Source organism: Melanotaenia boesemani, chromosome 21 (genome assembly GCF_017639745.1).
Source record: "Melanotaenia boesemani isolate fMelBoe1 chromosome 21, fMelBoe1.pri, whole genome shotgun sequence".
Classification (NCBI taxonomy): domain Eukaryota; kingdom Metazoa; phylum Chordata; class Actinopteri; order Atheriniformes; family Melanotaeniidae; genus Melanotaenia; species Melanotaenia boesemani.
The window spans coordinates 10,295,586-10,321,205 of NC_055702.1; the positions used below are offsets into that span (position 1 = coordinate 10,295,586).

Here is a 25,620-nt window from a genome sequence, read left to right on the forward strand (position 1 = left end):
CACAGCGAAAAAAAAGAATAATAATAAAAAAAAAAAAATAGATTAAATCAATTTATCAATAACTTTTGTATATTTAAAACTGATCTTTAAATAAAATCTATTATATGGAAAATAACTTTAAAATTTTTCTTTGAAAAAAATAGAGTGAAATTATGTCAACAAATTGGCATTTAAGGTGTTAAAATAATTACATATTTGGTAGTTTTGATTGGGATAGATATGAGCAAAAAAGTGAAAAAAACAAAACAAAACAAAAAAAACATAATCATTGCAGTTTTTGAAATAAGACTGTTTTTATTCTCAAAAGGTAAGAAGTCAAACCAGCCCAAAAGAGTTGATGAGCCTTCTAAGAACTGTGTTAATAAACAACTGGTTTTCACTAGGTACACTTGTGACACACCGTATTTCTGGCCACATTATTTTTGTTTGATATAACAAAGAATTGAAAGTAAACTCAACTTAAAGAAAATCAGGCAGAGCCACATGTCAGCACCGTAGCAGCTCTGGTTCACAGAAGGCTCTAGCACTCGGCATGCACAGTGTGAGTCACAGTTCTGCTTCTGATGATTACAGCCTGCCTCCTCTGCATACCTGCACATCTCACAGCAGGTAAACAATAATGTGGACATGCATGGATAATCAGCATATCACTTTCTTGCATAAAGGCGACATGGAAAACAACTAGGCCACAACAGAAGTTGCTTCTTTATTTTCAGTCCAACCATGAAAGGGACAACACATGGTGACTTCAACCCCAAATCAAAACACTAAATTTGTTTTTCCTTGACAACGTGTTTGAAGGATGAGCCATTCCTTTCTGTGGGCTTGTGTTTTCCTTGTGGTTTGCTTCTCTGCTCATTCTTTTAGTCAGAATTAAAAAAAAACACACACACACACAACAGAAGTGGCAATGATATTATTGTGTCTTTGCTTTCTAACAAGCCAAAGAGCTGAATCATCAGAAGGGACAAGCATGTTACAATTAGAAGATAAGGCAGGGAAATTGTCTGTCTTTGCCTCTGACAGGAGACAAAGTGTTCCCTGCACTGTCAATTCCACTCAGCTCAGTTTCTCTGGGCACAAAGTCGTTCTGTCCTTTCAAATACATCAGCTCAAGATTTTTTGGAAAATGGGTTGAGGGTGCAGGGGCAATATTACAGAGCAGAGCAAGGAGGAGAAACACTGTTCTTAGAACAAAAAAATAGCTTATCCTTTCAGCCATATAGTTTTTAAAAACCTGCAAGATGGTTTATTACACAAGGAAAGAAAATGTTTTTGCCACATTTTGAGCCTTTTGTCACTGTTTGCAACGTATTTGTTTCTACTCAAACAATTATTACTTCATATTATGTAATTATTTAATATCTGTCCTGCAGAGATATTTCAAAGCAAACATCATTTGTTGGAGAAAACTCCTCAGAGTTTTGCATGCAACCATTGTTCCCACATAAAAATTGGAAGAAAAAATTATCTTCTCACCCTGGTAGTCCACATGTGTAACTTCAAGCTGATTAAATCAAGAGTGTCAAAAGAACCCTAAGTGTTCTTACTTAAAACTTTGCACAGCTTTGTAAACAACCAAGGCTCCCCTTTATGGCTGGTCAGAGACAGGATCAATGTGCATTCCACTGAGTCCCAGCAGATCCAGTGAGTCCTAAACTGGGTAGCAAATTTAAGCTTAACTCTTTACTCTTCCATTTTGTCATGCAAGGAAAAAGTCAGTCTTTTTAGGGGAAGAATTTTGAGTGTTTCTCCATATCAGTCTTGCAGCAGGGGTTAATTCTTGTTAATTCAGTATTTCAGGATTACTTTTCATGCAACATAAACATGTTTTAGCATTTTTGAACTGGATTTATTTCTTATGTGAGTTACATCAGCTGCTTATAGCAAGGGATAACTCCAAGTTATACCCATCACCATCCCAAAAGCTCAGAATTTTTGCACAAGTTCAAAATATCTGTAAGTACCTGACTCTTAATTACACTTCAAGGATTTATCTTGATCCTCAGTAATTTTAGGAACAATCATGTCATGTCATATCAAATCTGATCATAGATATCCCGCCTAAAATCTTTCTGCCACAGTTTCTTAACATGCTTTGTAGACTGATCTTGATGCAAATAGATACATTACACATGTATGAGATAAATCTACTGGGTAGTATTTCTGTTTCTATTCTTTCTGTTCCCAGAGTCAGAACTAAATGTGGAGAGGCAGCGTTCAGCTTTTATTCTCCTCACATGTGGAACAAACTCCCAGAAAACTGCAGGTCTGTTGAAACTCTCAGCAGTTTTGAATCAGGATTAAAAAGTTTTTTTATTTGCTGCCTTTTATCAAAACAACTGCTAATTTCTCACACTGGAACTTTTTTTCTTGCATTTTATTTGAGATTTTTTCTGTTTTTATTTATTTATTTTTATTTTTTATTTTTGTTTCTAATGCACTTTTTACTGCTTCCTGCTTTAATGCTTTTAATGTTTTATGTAAAGCACTTTGAATTGTCTTGAACATGAAATGTGATATACAAATAAACTTGCCTTGCCTTTACAGTTTTTACAGTCATTAAGTGCACTAACTCTGTGAAAGAAAAAAAAAGTTAAAGCAATATGTCCATATTTAACAGTCCAAGGTCCATATTTAGGGTGGAAATCTAGTAATGATCATGACCATGTTTTCATTAGTTTAGGATCACATGAAATTTTTTTTTGTAACCTTTCAAGTAATTTACATCCATAGCCTCTTCACCATGTTGCTATAGTAACATATACAGCAGTTGGGGGATAGGTGGGAGCATGCACTTGATTGCAATCTGCAGTTTGTGCCACTTCAACCCGAACAGCTACCTTAAATACTAAGATGCTGAGCTTTTTTTCCCTCCATCTCACAATAATATTCTCAATAATAATGTTGTCTCTTGGGTATCCTGCTGCCACTGTTTTAGCCTGAAAACATTAGCACAACATTTAGTGTGCTCATGTCAACATTCTTTATGTAGCGCTGTCATTTCAGGTATAATATACTTATCCACAGAATAGCCACAATATGATATGTGACCAGGTGACTCTTTATAGCCACTTGTTCACTGTTGTGGTATCACAGAATGGCCTGTCATCAGCATGAATACTTTATTTTTCAAAACTGCAAGAAAAGAGTGAAGGCCTGGGTGCATACACACAGTGCATATTGCAGATATGTAAACTGCCTTTTGTAAAGTTTGGTTACCATGGCACCAAGTTGCAAAAACAAAGTTGATGGAGGTTATATGGGTTGTGTGTGTTTTCATTGTGTGCTTTTCCATGGCACAGTAGTACAGACTTTAAGCGTCGACGTATTCTCTTTGGATTGTCATAAACAATAATAGTACAACACCAAAAACATCTTTAAAAGCTTAATTGTTTTGTGAGAGTTATTGTTTCTTAAGTTTGACACATTTTTGTGAGTCCCTCACCATTAATGAAAAACAACTCGGAACAGCTGAGCCAATCATAATTTAAGTTAATCTTTTTCTGCTGTGTAGGTTCTCATTAAACCCTCCAAAAGAAAAGAAAAAAAACCACAAATTCACATTTCAAATTTTTATGTTTGGTTCAACAAATCCAATAGCTGTTTGAGTAGGATAGCTTTGAACCACATCTCTGTTTATGTCTTTGGGGAGATAGGCTACAGTATGTAAACCCTGACTAGATTAGCTATTTAAAGGACAGTGCACTACATTCACAGTTTGACTGAGGAGATGGTGCTGGGCATCCATCTGTTCACACAGATGTGCTACTGCTTGAGATATAATCCAGCCTAGTTGGACAAGGCATTAAGTCTTGTCCTTTCTGAACTAATCGGTCCGTTATTGCTTATTCCCTTTAAATATGGCATCCATAATAGAAATTACTAATACTCCACAGCTTTAGTTCCGTGATGAAACTATTTTTTGCATGAGTTCATTTTGTCAAATGAAACTGCAGGACATGGCGTTCTTCACCAGTGGTAGCCTGTTAATTTTATTTGATCTGAGAAATGACAAAAATTCTAAAGGATTATTAAGCATAATGCGATTTCTTTTCAAAATATACAACTCAGTGTATTATTTTATGCATCCTTAGTAACTGGTTTAAAGACGAACTACAGAACTTTTGCAATTCTCTTAGTCACGTCCTGTTAACGGCCAATTCGTCTTCCATCTTGCATTCTACTCTTACTGTGAGCTCTCTCCAAACAGTAAAATACATTCTCCTAATGACTCTTGTCTTATCTCTTGTTTTTTATCTTTCTCTCTTTCATTTCTTTCCTTCCTCTGATAATGTCTTCTTGTGTTTTCATCTATTTACTAGCATGTGATGCAACGCGTGAAGCAAAACCTCACACAGTGTCCCGGATAAAAAAGTTGTGCAGTGCGGTTTGTAAGCCTTGCTACGCTGCTGGTCAGAAATTGACATAACAGATATCACTATGCCATTAACAGAGTCCAGAACACAAAGTTTTAAGGTTAGAAAATTACATGATGCATCTTCAAGGTTAAATTATGATTACAATCAATAATATATAGTTTTCATTATTACAGTATAGGTTCAGAATCACCAAGTGCAATTGAGTTACTGTAATGTCATTGGTTTTATCAAAGGAAAATTAATCAAAATGCAGTCTGTGATGTTTTAGCTTGCTGCTCAAGCTGAAAGCAACAGGGAGCAGATTGCACTGCCAAAAGGTTTATGTTAGATTGTGTCCAACCTACTGTAACCATGTAATTAACCCAGCTTACTAGGTGTCCAAATGGAGTTACTATTCAAGCACAGAAACACTGTCAGGATACTGTGGATTGCAGATAACCAGCAACTCATACGATAAGAAGAGCAAAACAAGATTCAGTGTCCGGTCAATCGGCTCCCACAAGTCAGCTTTACTTTCTCTGCTGGGCTCATTCATATCTGTCATGTCATCTGAGTGCCTGTCTGAAAAGCTCAAATATTTTTGATTGGAAAGCTTGGAGCAGCTGCACACAAACTGTAAAGTACTTTGAAAAAGTAGCATCATACTTTCTCCTCATTAAGGACATAATGTAGACCCTGAGCCTACTCCAATGCAGCACAGATCGTTGTTAATAAGAGACAGAGGTATGCTTACATTCAGAAATAAACAGATTTTTTCCAACAGATTTGGAGTCTGCATGTACTTGTAACACTGTAAGTGACATAAAACACTGGATGGAAGATTTGTGTATGGAGACTTTGGTCCTGTTGAATCAGCATCTTTGACCTTCAAGCATATGTGTAGAGGACCTCCTACCTATGAAAACAAAATATTAAGATACCACCTATAATAACACATATGCATATCTAGCACAATATGTGTGTTAAACATCCACCAAGGTAATCAGATTACTTAAAAAAAGACAGCTGTGCTAGCCTTAAAAGTTTAAATATATTGTAAGATTATGATCATCATTATTATCAGATGGGTCACATTTGCTGTAGTTGAAACTATCTTTAGCACCATTTTTACTGTAAAACTGCTCCCTTGCCAGTGCTGGTTCCTCCTCTCCTGTGCTCCAAGCATTGTCATTAATCAATTCTTGCCTCCTTCCCTGGGCGCCCAGACTCTGTGGCAGTGGTAATGACCTTGGGGACCCGCTGCAACTGCTCCGCAGTGTCAGCCCTCCACCTCTGTGTGAACAAATATAGCATATAGCAGGGAGATCCGAGCTCAGTGTATGAGAAAATGTGTGCGCACTCAGGTATTTTATGCTGATGTTAGGTATGAATGCGGAGGAGAAACGTTTACTGGATAAAATATCAAAGAGAACAACCAGTTGGCTTATAGCAGGAGGAAAAGGCTGTATCTGGTTGCCAGGTTCACGCCATAACATCCTGTTGACTGAGGTACCATGGCTACTGTTTGTGACCCTGAAAGCATAGCCATTAGAGAAGTAAAATGAAAATAATGGCTTTAATCTGCTGCATATTAGTTAAAAATAACACAAGACAAAATGACAAGAGATTACTCATAATCCTCTTAAGAACATTCCTGTCATAAAATTTTAAGCAGCTCTTATTTAACATATAACCTAATGTCTTTAGTGTTTATAGTCTTTATACGTACAGTCATGCTAGCTAAAGGGAAATCTTTATGCAGATTTGTGATTGCAGGAATCTGTGTGTCATACACATGAACACACAGCCAGTTCATATTTTATAAAATACCCAGAAACATATTTTAATAATATATAATCCACATATATACACAAACAAAAAGAGATGAACAAATTTGTCCTAATAAATCCACAGTTAAGATGTGTCAGAGCCTTTATTTAGAGGGGTGAGGGGTGGGGCGGGGGTGTTAATTTCCCCCCAAAGGGTTTCATCATCCTTGCCCCTTACACCACGCAACCTGACAGAATTGAACATCACGGCACCCATCTTTCACCCCTCCTGACACCTCTGGGATTTACCTCGTCCCCTTTTTCAATTACTCAGAGGCAGAGCAATTATGGGCTGGATTCAGAGCCATCGATAGCAGGCGTGATACGTGGCAGCTGGGCTCAAAATGACGAAACAGCTAATGTGACACTTCTCATTATCACCCAGCAATCTGTGATCACCTCTATTTTTACTGAACAGGTAGTAGTTAAAAAAAAAACATGGAGAGGGGAAAAAAGAAGGAAAGGATGGGAATGTATAAAAATCTTAAAGGCTCAACAGGCTCAATTACTAGAGCATTTGAGGAGGACACATTAATGCACATATTGGGCAGGTTTGCTTTAAATAGTTCCAGTTTCTTTTAGGTATTTATTAATCTTGGCTTTGATCTTGGTCATGATTTTACCCATAATGACTACAGGCTTAAGGCTAAAGACTGTAACAGCAGTGACTCTGCCTTTAACTGGTAGATGGCCATGGTAACATATGGTACATACTTATGCTTCCACAAAGGATATTCTTTGTGAGTGGTATAGACTGTTATCTGATTGAACTGTGCATTAGTAATTCCACAGGACAGCAGTTACAAATGTTGTATAAAATCTGTATGAGCCATGTTGCCGTGGGGCCACAAATGTATTCAGATTGTGAAGCAGATTAGAAAAATGACTGGTGTTTTTCATAGGGAGAATACTCAATTTGTGAAATTAATTTGGCTTTAAATCGGTCAAAAATGATACATCAATGCATCCTTCATCAGGGAACAGCATCCCAAAGTTGCATGACTTAAAACATCCAGCCAGCATTACTTTCTTGCCATATTTTCTGTAACCACATTTAATTTATCTCAATTATTTTTAACAGGTGATCAGCAGATTTCCTGCAGAACAAGAGTCATACCTTGCATCAAATACCCAATTTTAGTGGAGTGCTCATGGAACCTGAAAAAGAAAACCTGGGTTGACCAAAAAAAAAGAAGTCATGCAGTTTTAAGTTTTGTCAATTCAGCTAATACATGGAAAGTATGTCAACGTCTGTCTCGTAGTAAATCCCTTCTGCTCTTTGTTACAGAGCCATTATAAAAATAAAGTTCCACAACTTTAGTTGTGATGCATTTCCTGACTAAATCCGAGCAGAAAGGCAGCATTAGCCATCCAGAAACCACATTCTCTCCAGTCACAAGCAAAAATTCAGCCAGCACATCCGAGTGAGTCCAAAACAATAAACAAATTAGTGGTATTATGGGTATCATACTCTCTTCAACTAACCATAAATTTGTTTTGAGGTCATTTTTACAAATTTTTATGGTCAATAAAATTGATGAAAATATAGTTATATGCACAATCATAACAGCTATCCAGCTGCCATCTGGAAGTATAATTTGAGAGCACATTATGACCAACCAGACTGTCTCCCTGGAGAATGCACAGCTCATCTTTATGTTTACCAAGTGCAGAAATAACAGGCAATTGAGAAATCCTGTGGGACAAACAAACCCCCTCTTTTACTCAACTAAATTAAAACAAACTGCAATGTCAGTCCCTGTAATCATGACAATCCACAGGATTTTCTATTGGCATGAGATTTATTTAACATCAGAGGCCAGGGTTAAACAGAGACCTGATTCTCAGAGAAAACACACTGTTGTGGAATCTGTGCAATGAGGACAAGATCTATCCCCAAAATATCCTTTCATTGCCAGAGAGAAGGATGGGGAGGGCAGCGATGGAGAAACAAGCGATAAGCACCACTGCGGGAGAACAAAAAGCCACTTGATTCTAAGGGAGAATAAGAGAGGAGGAGGAGAAGGAGGAGGAGAGGAAGAGATGAGGGGACCAGAGGGGATAAGAGCCCATGCTGCGAAGATGAGGTGCCTGCCTCTGCAGCTCTGCAGACACATCTGCCCAGTGCAGACGCCGACTATAAAACACTTCTCTTTGGAAGCAGTATAATGACTGTTTCTTCTGGTTCGTGACATGTCCCCAGATTGTCTGCAGGGGAAATGAGACTTCCCTGTTGTACACTTCTAGTTGCCATAGCAAAACTGGCCCTCCACAGTGGTGTTCATTCATCTTCAAGAATAACAACACCTTTATGCTCCCTTATCACACTCCTAGCAATGGCAGGTTTGACAAACAAATAGAAAAAAAAACCAAAAAAAACAAAACAACACAAGACAAACACATTTGCAGCATAGTCGAAATTCACAGAGGCGGTGTTGTGATAGCTGATTTGAACAGCTGCATTCCTTAGTCTAAAAACTAGATGTGAGAGCACAGTAATTATGTTACACAAACCCAGGTTATGAACCCCAACGTAACATTTTCCAAAATCCTCTTTTGCAGGATCACAGCCCTTGCAGTGCACGTTATAAGCAGCACTTTGTTGATTAACATTGTGTAACCCTGTGGTTTGGTCTATGTCTGAATTCTACAGGAACATGAGTCATTCAGGGAGGCCTTGAGCACCACAGTGCTATAGAGCCTCATTGTCCTCCCGCCTAAGCAGGCTTGTTACACGGATGAGAAAAAAACCCACACACTCACACCCGGACAATACAGACAGCAAATGACCGGCCTAAGTCAGAGGCCTCTTGGAGAGCTCACTTCCCTTGTGAAAAAAGGAAGTGCAACATCCAGTGCTCATAAACTGCTGCGCAAAAGCCGTGTCAGAGACGCTGGTATGCAGAGAAGATCTTTATCTGTTATTAATAGCTCTTGACAGGAACACAGATCAGGTCATCAGAAATCATGGACATACATACAGGACTGAGGAAGGGGGAGGAGGTGATGTCATATTGGGTATTACTAAATCTCAGCAAGACAAGTATATTTGACCTGAAGGCCAGAGAGACAAGTGCTAATGTCTCAAGCTGTAAATTTAGCCAGAGCTAAACTGAAATATTCAACCAGCGTGGCAGACTGGGCTTAGTGAAAGAAGATTAGATATTGTTTGAAAGTTATTTTCATTCTTTACAAAACCTGAGGTTGAGGAATCGCAATCTACTATAACTCTAAATGAAGTATATTTAAAGTGAGAGGAATAAAGTTTTACCATAAAGTCAAGAGGGTCCTTTCCATTACTAAAATACTTGAAAAGTTCACTTTAAACACCAAACGGTTCCTGACCTTCCCGAATCAATATAGCTTAAGATTCTGCACAGCTGGTATTTGAGGTGCATGATCTGGGTCACATCCCCTTGTTAAAGCTACTGTACAAGAAGGGCTGTGTGCACGCGCGCCTCTGTTTATGAGCGTTTCTGCACTGTAAGCACATGCTGTCCTCCATCTGCTGTTTGATAGAGACCGCTTCCTTTCCTGCGCAACCAGCCAACCAGCCAGCCTTCCTGTACTGCTCTGCTTCAGAAGGGGAAATGGGAGCAAGACAGCCACACACTCCTGACAAACCCTGGATAAGATACGTACACATGCAGACACAGCTGGACAGACACAATCACACATTTTAACAGAAACACACACACAGATAGTATCCTCTCCTTTCTTTTCCCTTCCGTCTTAGACCACTGGAATTGTTTTCACTTTTTTTTTTATCTTTACTTGAGGGTCACACACCTCCACATGTCATGAAACATCTAGGTGGGAACTAAAATATTTGAATTGCATAACAATGACGGGGACTGCTTAAGTTAAACACAGGAAAAAATCAAAAGTACTGATTTTTGCAGTTATAAAATCTTTAACCCATTCAGACCTGACGCAACATTGCATACTGTTGTGTACAGCTATAAATACAAGTTCTTAAGAAGATATTTTGCTTTCAAATGCTATTTGTCTATTAGCGGTTGGTCATTGCTGGAAAAGGATATCACTGCACTTATTTAACATTCTGGGATAGTGACACATCACAGTCATTATGTGAAGTGATTTGGTTAATATGCAATGACACTTTTAATTATAATATTATGTCTAATAAAAAATCTGGTTTTCGGAGAACTCCTACAAACAAGACTGTCCAATCAAATTATGTAACATACTATTTGCAAGTTTTTACAACTACAGTTGAATGCAGGTTGCTAGCTTAGATGAGATATTACATACTCCAATAAAGACAGAACAAGGGTCAAGCATGCCCCTCAAAATGAAGGGCAATTTGGCAGACTTGCCCCAGCGGTCAACATCTGGCGAGTTAGCCTCCAGCCCCAATAACTTGGATTAATAACAGGGATCACTGACTGCATCCTGTATAGACTTTCTTCCATCTCTTTCTGCTTTAGTTTTCCCCTTATGTTGATAACAGTGATACCTTTGAATTTTCTGTCCCAATAACACTAGCCCCTTAAAGAAAAGCTTTAAGAACAACAATCTAAACAACAAAAGTCTCAAGTCCGCCTTTGGGTACCAAACTCTATACTTTTAAGATACTAACCAAACTGCTGTACCTCCACAAAATTTAGGAAACTGAGGAAACATCTGGATGGCAAAAGTAGACTAGACAATATAAACAAAAAAAGAGAAGGACAATATGTTCCATGCATCCTAAATCCATCAACAGCCAAGTCTCCAGCTTCAGCTGATGTTAGTTGGACAAGAAGTGGCATGACAAAACTCCACAACTTCATTGATATCTTTGGATAATTAGTCATCTAGGTAGATGAGTTATTCTTGGATATGACCAAATCACTGTTGTTAGCCAGTTCTCAACAGAATGATGCTCATGTAATGCTGTGATGACAGACCAAAAGACTGAAGACTGCAGAAAACCAGAAGACGACAACTGTGTTTAATTTAGGATTCTGGACTGGGTCCTGAGGAAAGCGGTAGTTTTAATGCTGCTGTGGAAAGAAAGCATGCAGTCAAAAAAATGCATAAATAAATAAATACCAGCTCTGGTACTTACCCATCTTAAAAGGAAGTTTGCAGCACAAATGCAGAGCTAATTGAGCTTGACATGTGGACAATTATCTAAGACTTGTTAAATGCATCAAATGGGAGATTAAATGAGGGACAAAATCCTTGAAACTATCTTGTTGAAAATGTTGGGATGTACAGTTAAGGAGTGAGATTGAGTAAAAAATAAAAACACACATGCCTGTTGTTTTAATGGTGAAGAGGAATTTTGCTTTTTGTGCTGTGTAAAATGCTGTGCTTAGTGCACAAGTTTAAACTACTGAAAGTATTATCACAGAGGCAATTAAATTTGAATAAAAAGTTCCAGTCAGTGCAATTCACTTCTTGGATTTTTATAAACATGATTAACAACTCTATGTCTGAATTTATGTTCCCAAATATTAGTATAGCACACAAAGCCTCATGTGACTAATTTGCTTTACCTCAACAGTCGCATCGAAAATAAAAGCAAAGTGTAGCATTATGACTGCTTCTATTACCACCTATTTATTGGTGTTTCTAAAACTATCCAGGCATCTGTCAGTTGTTTCACATCACTGTACAACTTCCCATTTCTCGGTTGTTTATGCAAGTCAGCATGCAAGGCTATAAATATCGAAATGAGCAAGTCACAGAATTGCAAGCAATTAATAATTAAAAAAAAAACTATAAATATATAAAAGAAAATTAACAGCTCAGTGACACAATTAAAAGCCCAAAACTCATGTGTTATCTATCTATATGTGTTTAAAAATCAGTCAGTATCCAGTGTGTGCATGTAAATGTTAGTTATTATGTTTACCTGGTAAGTATTGACTCAGTTTTTGCAGATTCTCAGATCCATAATAGCGAGTCACATGGTTCTGTTAAGAGTTCAATGGTCACATTGTTGTCACCGTCTTCAGCGAGAAGCTGTACAGAAGCAGGAGATGGTGGACTGAGGTCTGCACCCCAGTAGGGAGAGATGATTCCTGGATCCTGCAGGTAATCAAGTTGCAGCCACCTTGAGTTCTTCAGGAACAGCACTGGAAGTCCCAATTGGATGATCCCCTCCTTTAGCTTGGGAGAATGTGAAAAGGACAGAGCACATGTTATATTTTTAACAACAAACAGAGCAAGACAGATTAGGAGGAGGAGGATGATAAGGCAAGGTGTGGTGCAGTTCCTGTAGTAAGCAGAAACAGTATGTAGAAAGCAGAAGACTGGACAGTTGAAAGTTGAGAGCGAACAACTTCCTCAACGGATATGAGTCATGAAAATCGCACCCACACGAGTCATCCCCCATGCATAATGTTTTAAAGATACTGTAAAAATGGCACAAAGTATGAACAACAAAAAGGAAGTATAGTAGTAGCCTTACTGAAAAAACATAAGCTTATTTTGGTGGAGAGTACACTTTGCAGAGCGCCTAAAATGCAAATTAGTTATCAAAATCAAGCACTCAAAGCATGCATTACTTGGTATCCAGGTCAATCTAATTTACTAACTAGAAGAAAAAGCAATTCCCCTGATTTTAAATCTGCCAGTTTTGATGAACAATTTTCAAATAAAACCTCTTCCTATCTAGGTTTAAAATATTTATTTTAATCTGTAAAAGAAAAATTTAACAGAAACAAACTTTTATTAAAATCTGTTTGTGTGAAAATAATACTGCAGCTTGGCGCAGTCTAACATATCCCTACATCCCTCCTCAATACATGAGAGACCAAAACAAATGGGAAAGGGGTGAAGTAATGGGGACACAATTTATTTACCTGGGAAAGGTAAAGCACCAGCAAACCTGGAAGAAATGTGTTTGTGTGGAAATCTTACAACTTCATCTTAAACCAGAGTCATCCAGCTCTGGTCCTCAAGGGCCACAATCCTGCAGGTTTTCGATGTTTCCCTGCTCCAACACACCTGACTCAAATGAATGAGCTACTGTGCACAATTTCAGAGGCTGTTGGATCCATTTAATTAAAACCTAAGAGGACAGATTTTGGACACCCCTGTCTTAAACTGTTTTGTACTGAAATTGTAACTGTCAAGTTGTTGATAATACCATTCACAAAAATCACTGAGTAAAAAAAAATCGATTTACAGACAGCAATAGGGAGAATGCTGATTGGTTGCCATGGTGACTGGGTTGTCTAGTAGAGCTAAAGGAAGTTGCAAAGGAAGGCTGGGGGTGGGGGGATTATATCTCTCTCTCTCCTGTTTCTCATTTTCTTGGCTGTAACGATAAACTAATGGACCCACACACACACACACACACACACACACACACACACACACACACACACACACACACACACACACAAACTCCCCCTCCACTTTCCAAAGGGAACCTGAGAAAAACAGACAGCTAGCGTTTTCTCTCTGACATCCTGTTAAATGAGATGTCATGCATGAGGATTAACATGGTGGCCACATAATAGCAGAAGCAACTCCAGCAGAGCAAGTGCCCTCTATAAAAGAAAAAAAAACAATTAAGAACATTGTTAATCCTGTTTGATATAGTTTTAAGGTTTAGGCTGCATTTCCTAGAAAGCACTGTATGAGAGCCCATCAAATCACATATAATCTCAAAGTTCATTAATAAATAATATGAGGTCTGACAAAGTGGAGTCAGATCAAGCAAACTGCTGAATAATGAAAGAGCCTTTTCTTTAATGCAATCAGATGCACGACAGAGAAAAGACTGCAGCGCATGAAAGCTGCTGAATGCAGAATGTGTTGGCTTGCATGTGTAAAACTAAATGACATGCTTTCTCTATGAGTCAAGCTGCCAGGAGTCCATCTAAAAATTTAAATATAAAATTAAGTTATTTATTTGAAATGGTCCTGAACACTTGGAATGAATGAATGAATGAATGAATGAATGATAATAATAATAATAATAATAATAATAATAATAAATAAATAAATAAATAATACTGTAGCTGTAAAAAATAATACTTTATGCATTCACTGGAGAAAAATGGGAGCAGTGTTAACGATATGTGCTGAACAAGACAGCTCACAGTGACAATCTATGTCAATGAATTATTTCCTTACATTCACCCTGATTTTCATAGTGCATGTTTTAAACATCACACAACTGTGGTTGGTACTTGAAAATGCATATTCCATTTGATCTGTAAAGTGCCTATATTTGGCATGTTATCTGAAATTTTACCCAAACAATGAAAAAAAGATCTGTTATCTTGTTCTTGACTTTACTACCCACAGCTCGTGACCATAGATGAGGGTTGGAATGTAGATCAACCAGTGAATCATAAGCTTCTAATTTTAATTCAGTTTGTTCTTCACCACAACAAACACATCCAAAGCTTAAATCACTACAGATGCAGTACAGTTGATCTCCCACTTCATGAACAAGACCCAGAGATACTTGAAATCTTCCGCTTGGGGCAGCATCTCATTCCCAAACTGGAGTGGAAACTCCCTTTTCCGACAGAGGACGGTGTTCTAGGATTGAAAGGTGCTGATTCTCATCCCAGTTGCTTCACACTCAGGTATGAAACCCTCCAGTGAGAGTTGAAGATCATAGCTTGATAAAGCAAACAGGACCACATCAACTGCAAAAAGATGAGACCCAATCTTGAGTCCCCCAAACTTGATCCCTTCAACACCCTGACTGCACCTACAATTTCTGTCCATGAAAGTTATGAACAGAATCTGTGACAAAGGGCAGGGATCCATTTTACTGCAGGCAATGTAGAGCAAGCTCTCACACTGGTCACACAGAGACCAAACAACCCATATTAGAAGATCTGGTACTCCATACTCCAGAAGCACTCCCCACAGGACTCAGTCGAATGCCTAGTCCAAGTTCACAAAGCACATATAGACTGGTTATGTGAATTCCCATGCTGCCTCCAGAATAAATCTTATGAGATTTCCAATATTACAATCATGAGAGAATCCCCTTATCCTGACTTACTGAATGTTTTATTAATAAAGCATACTGAATACATAACGTTGTGTGGACATGTGTGTTTGAAAAGATGGTAACCAACTTACCAACTTCATTCATTAAGTGAAAACAAGTTGCTGTTCTAAACAACACTACTAAAAAGCTTTCTTTTTACCACGGCTCCGAAGCTATGAACACTGTAGGGAACAGTGAGGTATTTGTGGTTCTAATCAAGTTAGATCCTTAGGTTTGTTTTTTTAGTTTTCTGCATGAATTACTTTGTGACTACAGGTTGTGGAGTGTTAACAGTACTCACACACTACTTCCTTTGTATTGAAACAGGGGGCAGTGTAGGACCTGTAACACAGGAAGTAAAAGTCTTTCCTTTCTGTTCGGGGTATAATTGAGAGTGTGTGTACAGGAGCGTTGTCTCCTAGCCAAGCAGCAGCCTCATGGCAACACCTTTATCACAACCTGCCTTGCTCTTAGTTGAATTTAACTTTAATGACAGGTACCAAACAGCTATAAATTTTGTTTGATGCCCCTGGAGATAAATAAATCGGTGTTGCAACATTATGCAACAGCTTTTCCTTCAGTCCACCTGGATGAGAGCTAGTTACAGTTTCAGTTCAAGTTACAGTAAGAGGACATCAGGTAACAAGATTTTAACAATTCTGAAAGTACTTTGTGCAGACAGGACTTCATTGATAGAGCTATAACAACAAATATAAATGTGTGGTGCTCATTTTAGACAAGGGGATTATGTACCTATTTTATGAAGTCACAAATGGGATGTAGAAATCTGCAGAACTACAAGAGATGGATAGCAGATAGCTAATCACTCTATGCAGCCTGTTTGCCTCCATCGGTGAGACCAGTGAACTGACAGGGACAAAAAAGCCAACACATACTACAGCAGAGATGGAACTGTACTCGCTGAGTCTTTTTTTTTTTTTTTTTTTTAATTTAACAGTCCATTGCTTCAACATCTGTAGCAGACCCATAAAAAAAAGCTTAGCTTTTTTTATTCTATATAATATAATAATCCACCGACTGACCCTTGGTCATTAGATTCTGTTTTTGATCCTGTTTTATAGTCCAGTGGTAAATGCCTGCTGTATTTTTTTTATTCTCAAATATGTGATGGCCAACTACAGTGCTGTGAAAGCAACATATAATCAGTTAATGTTGCTAATGCACCAGCACACCTGTTCAGTTCTCCTCACGAATTCCTTTCTGATTCCACTGATGTTGCTTCTCATCCTTGTTCTTCCCTGGCCTCCTTGACAACAATTACAATCATAAATCCATATGCTTGTGCATTCATAGTTTTAATCGCATTAAATATAAACATAAACTTGACCTAGTTTGCCTGTTCTCTTTCAAGCATTGTGATACTTAATCAGCTTTAAATAAAGTTCTGTAGCAGTTATTGGTACACATTCCTACACCATGTTTAACCAGGGCACAAATTTTTCACCAGCAGAGAACTGGTCGGTGAAGTCTGGTCGGTTCTTTGTTTTTACAGGTTTAGAACCTGTTTATTTGCTACAGCATCATGATAATGATCTATGTTTTTAAGCCAAATGATAGTTGGTTCTCATTGGCAATCAAGATTTCATGCTCGGATCTACAAACTGCAGTGTTTGAAACTGCTGAAAGACTACAAAAACATTGCATATGTATCTAACTGACACAATTGCTGCATATGGGTATTGATTTGTAAGCATACAGCTGCAGAATTAAAAAAAAAAAAACTGAGTTTCACTAAAACTATCATTCAGCTGTTATTTTCTCTAAGCTCAACTCAGCACTGTGGTGGCAAATACTAGCTTGACAGATGGATGGGCACCTACAACACCTATACACATGCAAACAACCACAAACAGGCCTTTCTTGGACTCATCCATCTCTACAGGGTCATGCTGAATCACATTAGAGCATCATACTGAGATTGCAGAGTACATCAACACAAATCCATTTATAAAGAAAAGCTTTGAGGGCAACACACACACACAGATTTGCAGTGAGTAGGAAGAGATGTCACTTCACCCGCTCAGTCCCTATCACACTCCAAAATCAATTTGAGCAGAGCAATGTTTACAGACAAACTCACAGACCTCAAACTGCTGATTTCTACCAAAAACAAGAATTCTTCACCAGTCCAGCACCACCTGAAGGGGGTCACAATGTAATTCCAGGAGTCAGGAGAATCGAGGTAGGGATGTAGAATAGGTGTACTAATTTTTTCTTTCAAGCTCTTGTCAATCTTTGATTTATTCTTCTGAGGCTTCTAAAAACATCTATTAAATTATATGAAAAATACTTTATTAATACCAGAGGGAAATGTGACTATTCCCTAAATGCTGCATAATCAAAACAAATAAAAGGCTCAGCAATATGGTGGCAATGAATATTTAACGATGAGGCTTTAATGAGAATCAAGCCACAACAGTCTAGCACCTGCTTTACCAAGTCAGTGTTACAGATATGTGATAGTGAGAGAAGCAGCGAGGCACACAGTGATTTATGATGTTTGCATCCGAACATGAAAAGGGACAAAATCAGACCTTCAGTGAAAACTGCAGCTGCAGAAATTATAATAAATAGCACTGAAAGAAAGAAGCGTGTGTGTGTGTGTGTGTTAATTTATTCTGCTACAATCAGATGTGAATAGAGCCATGTCCCTGATGAGCCAGCCTTTTTGGGAGAAATGTTCCAGAGCAAGAGGACAGGCAGCAAAAAGGAAAGTGACTCTATTAGCTTATCGTCTGTCCATCTTGCTTTCAAGCACACCGGTTTATCTTGGCATCCAGGACAGCATAACACTAACGGATGGTCTTTAGCCAAAGCAAGAAGGATGTCAATGCAATAATATCATATTCAGTCCCATTAGGACCCTCTCAGAAATGTACAGATACTTGATTATAATACAGATTGCCATTTAATACAAATTCGGTCCTAAACAAGGGCCACGGCCCTGCACATTTTCAATGTCTCCCTGCTCCAACACACCTGAATCAAATTAAATGGATCCAACAGGCTTTCATACAAGATCAAGCTGAGTAGCCCTGATATAGCTGCTCTTCCAAACTTGGCAATCTGTATTATAATCAAGTATCTGTACATTTCTGAGGGGGGTTAAGCAGAGAAAAATCATTTACTGGCAGACTGAGTACGAGACAGATGATATGAAGTGTTATTTATGTAGTGCATGAGAACCATGATTTAATCTGTGGCTTCTTCAAGTCAATAACCAATTTCTGCATCTTGGAGGCAAGAGTGGCTTAAGAAATAAGTGAGACTCTGCTACTGAGATGAAGTATAATAGTTCACAAATGCTTAATTTCTTGGCAGTCTGTTGGCTTGGTTTGCCAAGACTGACATATCTTAACAAGTATCAGATATCAGATGGTATATTAAACAAATTCATGATCGTGAGTATTAATTTCCGGCTTTGACTTTCAGTTTCCACTGAAGGTTTTTTTTTTTTTTTTTTTTTTTTTTTGTTTGGTTTTATTGAAACGCCTCCACAACTATCAGATGACAGGGAGCAGACATTTACTTTCAGATGAATGCTAATGAAGCCAGTGAGCTTCTAGCTTCTTTTCTGGAACAACAAGCAACTGAACTAGCACTGCCTGAACATTGGGAAGTGGACCATTTGTGCTGCAGCTATTACACATTTTCTTATATAATTTCTACCTAGACCTGTCTTTACCTTAAAACGTAACAACTAATCTTCCTTGTATACCTTCAACTGATTTTAAAATTGGATAGTAGAAATAAAGCTAATTAAGTCCAGTTTACAACATGTACGCAATTTACATTACAGTCCATTTCATCATTCAAGATGGAACTGATTTGCCGCTGCTGAATTGTTAATAAACTGATTCCCCTGCTGTGCATGTATACTGAAACAAATGAAAGTTAAAAAAAATCCAATACCAGCTTCAAAGCTGGTATTGGATTTTTTTTTTTTATTTTACTGGTACCAGATGTGAAGCTGGTGGTTGGATCAACTAAACTGTGTTTCTAATTGCACTGACTGATTATACAACCTAGTCTCCAGCCAGAGGCTTCTTCAGCTCTGCTGCAAATGAAGAAAAGTACACAAGGTCTTTTCCTGCCCACAGGAACAGTCTTATGTAGTGACTGTTTATAAAGACAATGATTTGTTTTTTCCTGCAAGGATATGGTTTTCTTTGGGGATTAATAAATTATAATTCAACTGAACTGGCATTATTATTTTGAGTTTATTCATGCAGACGTTTGTCATTCAGTTGAACACATTCTGAGCCACACTTTTGTGCTGCACCCTGTGGTTCTTGGTGTAATTCTGCTTCTCATTGCATTACTTGTGCAAACAATGCAACAAGAAGCCCAGTTGAGAATAAATTAGCAAAAGGTATCTTCTTAGTCAATAATACACTGACAAAGTGGTGAAGTCCACTGCTGATGATCATATTCCATCCTCCTACACACTTTATAATATGCATTAGATTTTTACTATCAGTATTTAACAACTTGAAAAAAAAAAAAAGATCAGTCTAGACAGTCTATCAATTCATTTGTCCGTCTCAAGACCCGACTTACAGCTTGCCACAGGCTGTAAAAAAAAAAACCTCAGCTCATTAAAAGTGCTATATGTAAAGACAGATTTTATTCAACCATCTATCCAGCGATCCGACACATATCCCCTCAGAGGTGGTGTCTACATTCCCTTCCTGCTCTCACATCCTTCCCCAAAGCTTACTCTCCCAGGCGCCTTGGAGCTGCTCAGATGGAACAGGGTTAGGATTACACAAGCCCCCAGCTGAGGATTCCCTGCAACATCTAAACTCCATGAACCTTATGTGGTAAATATTCATGACAAACAATGAGACGGGAGGAGAAAACACATGAACATACACCAGGCATTTATTTACCACCACGCTCTACCCACACAAAGACAACACACATATAGACTGACATTAATGGGCACACAAGAAACATGTGAATCCACACAAAGAGAAAGAGGGGGGTGTATATCTAGATACAGCCCAAGGCAGCATGTCTTCTCTGTCTGCAAAACCTTGTCTGGGAACGGAGAGTTTTCACACATTGGTGAGAAAGCTATGAACGCCTTCATTTATTTCACAAGAATGCAGCCAAAAGTAGAAAAAATCTACCTGTGAACTGATAGAACAGTATCCTTTGGTGGAAAAGCTTTTTTTTATCCAGTGAAGAATTTGGCATATATTCCAACAAAAAAAGTATTTCAAATAAAACACTGTGGATATGTTAGCATGACCTCAGCACCACCGCCCTTTTTGTGTCTGTAAACTTAACAACCTTTCTCAGGGGAAATATCTTTTAGCTTCAGATTCTTTGTGAATCTTTATGAAGCTGATTCAAAAGGCCTGACATCCACAAGCAGGAAGAGAAACAGTTTAGATCATATCCTGTGTGTGAACTGTGGTTTGCAGGCAAACGTGGGAGGTATAAAATTAGCCGGACTGTGAGAGCTAGAAAGACAGAGAAAGAGGGTCAGACTAACAAACACAAAAGGAATACAGCCTTTGGTAAGAGACATATTTGGAACATTTCTGGGGGGCTTCCTGTCAACTCTGACAGGATTAACACACGTGCCAACGTTGGATCAGTGCTGGCTCAAACATGTGGCATATCAGGTCAGATTAGTGAAAAAGAAAAGACACAGTGAAACTGTATTTATGAGTTATGACTAAGAACGTTTATTTAACACTTACAAGCAAAGTGCTAGTGCTGTAAAATCACTTATTCTGTAATAAAACCAGTTTAGACTTTAGAACCTTGCCCCATCCACTTGTCCCCCAGCTTTTGTCCCTAAATTATACTTGTAAAAACAAATCATTTGCAAGTCCAAAAGCCTCTCATAGCATTGAAATAAAATGATTAATTTACAAAAAGATGACCCTAAAAATGTAGTTATGGCCCTGCATCAAACTGCGCCTTAATCCCGCAGTGTTCATGGTGGTGCGTTATAGATATGTGGAGCAACTTACCCGCCAGGTGGTGGTTTATCACCCAAAGTTGAAGTTAAATCTGCCACTGAATAAAAAGAGTCAGACTTGAGTGGAAAGAGAAACAAAAAGAGGCTATACAAAAAAAATATATTAGACAGATAAAATGTCGATTTTCTTGGTGCATCCAACAAATAACTCTTCAGTATCTCTGGAAGTATTTATCAAACTCAACTTTTGTTTCCAAATTTTAAGCTATTATAATTTTTCAACTGCATGGTACAGCTAAAATGCATCCAGTTCTACTCGCTTTACTTTATTTGGTTTCATAGTGCAGATAGTACTACTCACAATGTGGGCTGCATTATCGGATTATGAAGTGTGAAAATGCTGTGGCAATGTGACAGGGCACAAAACATCAGTATATATGTGGGCTTACTTTCACACTATGAAGCTTGTCGGGTATATTTTGGAGTCTAACGATTGTGACACCAAAAAGTTCATGTTGTGCGCTTGAAAAAACCCCCCCATGTCAGATCTCTCCATTTAAACATTTGTAGTCCATGTTGATAGATTGCACGTCTGTGTGCATAGATTTAAAATCCCTGCCCCATGTTTTGAACTCTTTGTATGTGGTTTAGCAGCCCCTGTCCACAAATCATGTACAGAGATTTACAAATTACTCTCTTCTAAAGATTTTTGGTTTTGTTCAGGTTACTCCAAACTTGAAGGTGAGACTCAGATGAAGGTGGCACTTAAGACCTGAAACAAGCCACATCGAATTCACCAACTAGTTGCTACCTTAGGCTGTTCATGCTCGAAACAGTTTAGGTTGCACACTTTTTTTTTATGAGCTAAAAATAATACCACACAAACACACCACTGAAGCTAAAAAGGGCAGCTGTGAGATAGAAAAGACCAGTATGGCAGAGTTGTATATCACATATTTTCATCTGTTTTGTCAATCTGAGTGACTGCTCTCTCAAAGTAACGTAATCTTTTGTATAAGTGTAAAAGACTGTGTCAGATTGAAAATTTATTGGTCTGGTTTTGATTTATCTTCTCAATCATACTAGCAGTGGCTAATGTCATCTTTGCACCACAGCAGCTTTTTATATGTATTTCTGCTAAAAACAAGCCAGTTAAATCCTTTCCTACTGCAAGCAGTAGCCTGTTTATCCTCAGCGTACGAGGGCTGCAATGTTCTCTAAATAAGTCCAGTAACTCCCAAAACCTCCCAAAGGACAAGCCTAATACTGCAACTACATGAAGGGATGACATTATTCTGTATAACATCCACTTTGCTGGACCACAGTTTTTGAAAAGCATGACTTCCTGAGATAATTAGAATAGTTAATTATTCTGAGAATATCATCCTCATATAACAAAATTGAGTAAGCTCCCATCCATCTTGCAGTCTGACCATGGCATTCAGGTGTTGCAGACCCATCAAAATCAACTGGAGATGATAAATACCCACAATCACTGCAGTCGTTTTATATGAGACTGAATGTCCATGAAACACTGAGACAAAATAAGCATGGAAAGGAAAAGCAAAGTCAGCTCAATCGTTATGGGCAACCCCATGCTGTCCTGAATGAAGTCTGTCTACAGCAAGAAGTAAAAGCTCATAGGAAGAACAAACTGTCAACTTAAATCAACAGGATGCAGATGATTTACAGGCCAACATCCACTACACTTAGAAGTAGAGACCAGCCATGGCAGAAATGAAGGCCTCAAACCTCTTAGCATCTCTTTCTTCAAAGGCATCACTTCAGCTAATCTGAAAGGCATGGCTGTGCACATGAGTAAATACTGCAATCTTGTCATCAGGCAGAGGGGAATTTGCACCTCCACCCTACACTCCTTCCAGGAAGCAGTCATGTAAATACTCCACAGCATGATTGCCTAACATGTAACGTGAAACATTCTGAGTGAGGACCTTGGAGAGCCAAAGGATCTGTCTTAATATGACTAAAAGTCAAAGTTTGACGTGCATCACAAACAGGCCTGAGAGGATTCTGTTTTCATCTCTGGGGTATAGCATTACCGTGTGTGCTACGAATCAAACAATATCAAAAGCAGGATTTCCTCTTGGATTTCACATTATCCAGGGGCTCCGATTACAGATGCAAAATCCATGTTGTGTTATTTTAATCTTTTGCCTACCTGCGTTCCAGCAACCCTGAGGGAAATCATGTTTCAAAAAGCCAAGAAAGAGGCTATGTTGCTCAGTCTTTAACAGGTAACAGGAAATTGGCCATTCAGCAGATTATCTACAGTAGCTCGTCCAGGCAGAGCACAAACTGATGGATGGCAAGTCACACTAGAGCAGCAACACCATTGATTTCCTTCTCATACAACCCAGAACTGTTGATTCAAGATAATGTTACATTTAAAAGACTTTGCTGTGATGTTGTGATGATAAATTCAGCAGCTTGAACAGATAAATTAGTCAGGTTAAATTGACAGGTGAAATTTATTTCCAGGGAACTGATATATTTGTCTGGTCCTTTACATTCCTTATAGTTAAGTTTTGAGTGGGCATTTCTTCTTTTCTAGTGCTATGTTGCCCCTTTAAACTAGATCATTGAGAGGGATGAAAATTTCCATCCACTACATACAGTAACACTGGCAGCTCTGCCAAGTTAAGTGTAGGGTATGAGATGTTTTGGAGCATTTTTTTTACTATATTGTTTAAAATCTTCTTCACACCCTGACTGTAGCCCAATCAAATAAATGCTCTAACACAAAGATAAACAAATTTGTCATCTGTGGAACAAACAGGACTAAAGAAACACCATTAACCGGCCCGTTCTAAAAGATTGGTTGGCGATATGTCTATCAAACTCAACTGCCATTTTTCCCTCCTCCCTCAACTCTTTCGTGTATACCCCGCTTTGTACATGAATCACACACTCTCAGAGGCTTGGAACACTTGTACAGGGAACAAAGCAAGAGACAGAGCTTGGCTAGTTTACTACATCAAATTACGGTACACACCTAAACATAAGGGACATTATTACAGAAAAGGTGCCTATACTGAGTCGGAAAATAAAAACTGTTTTGGAGAATATTTATTGGTTTTCTGCTTTACGTTATTATTTTAACAAATATCCAGTTAGAGGATTAAACGAATTTGACGAACTGTAATGTTAGCAATACTGTAGCATTTATTTTTTCAGGCTAAGTTTGCTAAGTTAAAAAAGCTGGGGACACACTACACAATTTTTATCAGATTTTCCCCTCGATTTCCAGTTGTCAGCATGACAAGCTGGCACAGAAATTTGTTAGTGTGTGATGCGGCTCAGACTCAAATTGGCAAATGTGTGAGGCGAACAAACGTGTCTGACTGCAGTTGCAGTATTTCAAATGTGTTTATCTGTGATCAGCTGATCGGTTTTTGTATCCCAGCGCGTTTCTTTTGTTGTTTATCATTCAGCTTGCGCTGAGAAAGGAAGAAACTAGCAGGTTTCCTAGAATGTTTCAATTAGATAGCCTTTTGTTCGCATTTATTTTTGATTATTTTCATTATTTGCTGGTGACACAGGTGTAAAATCTGCTGGTCATATATAGCCAGATGGATCAGATTCAGATATCTAGCGAATGTCGAGATTAAACAAGGGGGTGTCTTTATTGAATCATTGGTGCTGTGCAGATGTTGGATATACAGGTTTAACTTTTATGAGCCATGAATGAGGTGAGGGTGAAAATATGAACAGGTTCTGAGTACAAATCAGAAACTAAACTAAACTAGAAACTCAGAGTAAAAAACTAAATCATATGTATTTATTTATATATTAGTTCTAATTGAAATATTTCATGCACAAGAGGTCCCTCTGTGGATCTAGGAATTCAACCTGATATCAGATCTGTGAATCATGTCAGTACTGGAGCCCAATACCGATATCAGTTCAGATTGGTCCCAACTCTATGAAAGGGGGCATATTGCCAGCTGAAGCAGAAATGGAGACACTTAAGTCAATAAATTGACTCTCCCTTCTGCGTTTCTACACTTAGATAATGTCAGTTGTCCAATTAAGTACCCTGAGCGAGCTAAAACACCAGTTCAAATTAACTGTGCATGGAAATGTAGTCATTGCAGCTCTGTTACCTTTGGTCTGTATGAATATAAAAGGCTGAATAGAAAACAAGTTGTAAAATGCTTTGTAGATGCTAGCTAAAGTTAAAAGCCCTAAACCATTTACCTTAAGTTATATTCTGTGCAGCAGTCGACTGATATGGGCTTTTCAGTATTTAATAACTTGTGTAGATCATATACAACACAATGCTGCCTATGTCTATGCCTATGGAAAATATAAGCTACAGCAGATAACTGTTCCATGTTGTTGCTTCTTTTAATCTGATAAAATATTTTTTAAAAATGACAATAATAACAAATAGAACTTAAATTTAAATTAGGATTTATTGAGTAGCTTACCCTGCCACTGATTGCTCTAGATTTGTTTTGTGCTTTGCAGAGC

General features: G+C 38.2%; 1 protein-coding gene across 1 annotated transcript in view; it reads right to left on the reverse strand.

Annotated features, from left to right (window-relative positions):
* The window catches only part of ptprea (protein tyrosine phosphatase receptor type Ea), a 59,194-nt gene that overhangs the window by 16,395 nt on the left and 17,179 nt on the right, over nucleotides 1–25,620 (reverse strand). The window contains exon 2 of the mRNA XM_041974345.1: nucleotides 12,057–12,313. The gene's annotated coding sequence lies outside the window, so the exon portion shown is untranslated. The remainder of the gene's footprint in view (nucleotides 1–12,056; nucleotides 12,314–25,620) is intronic.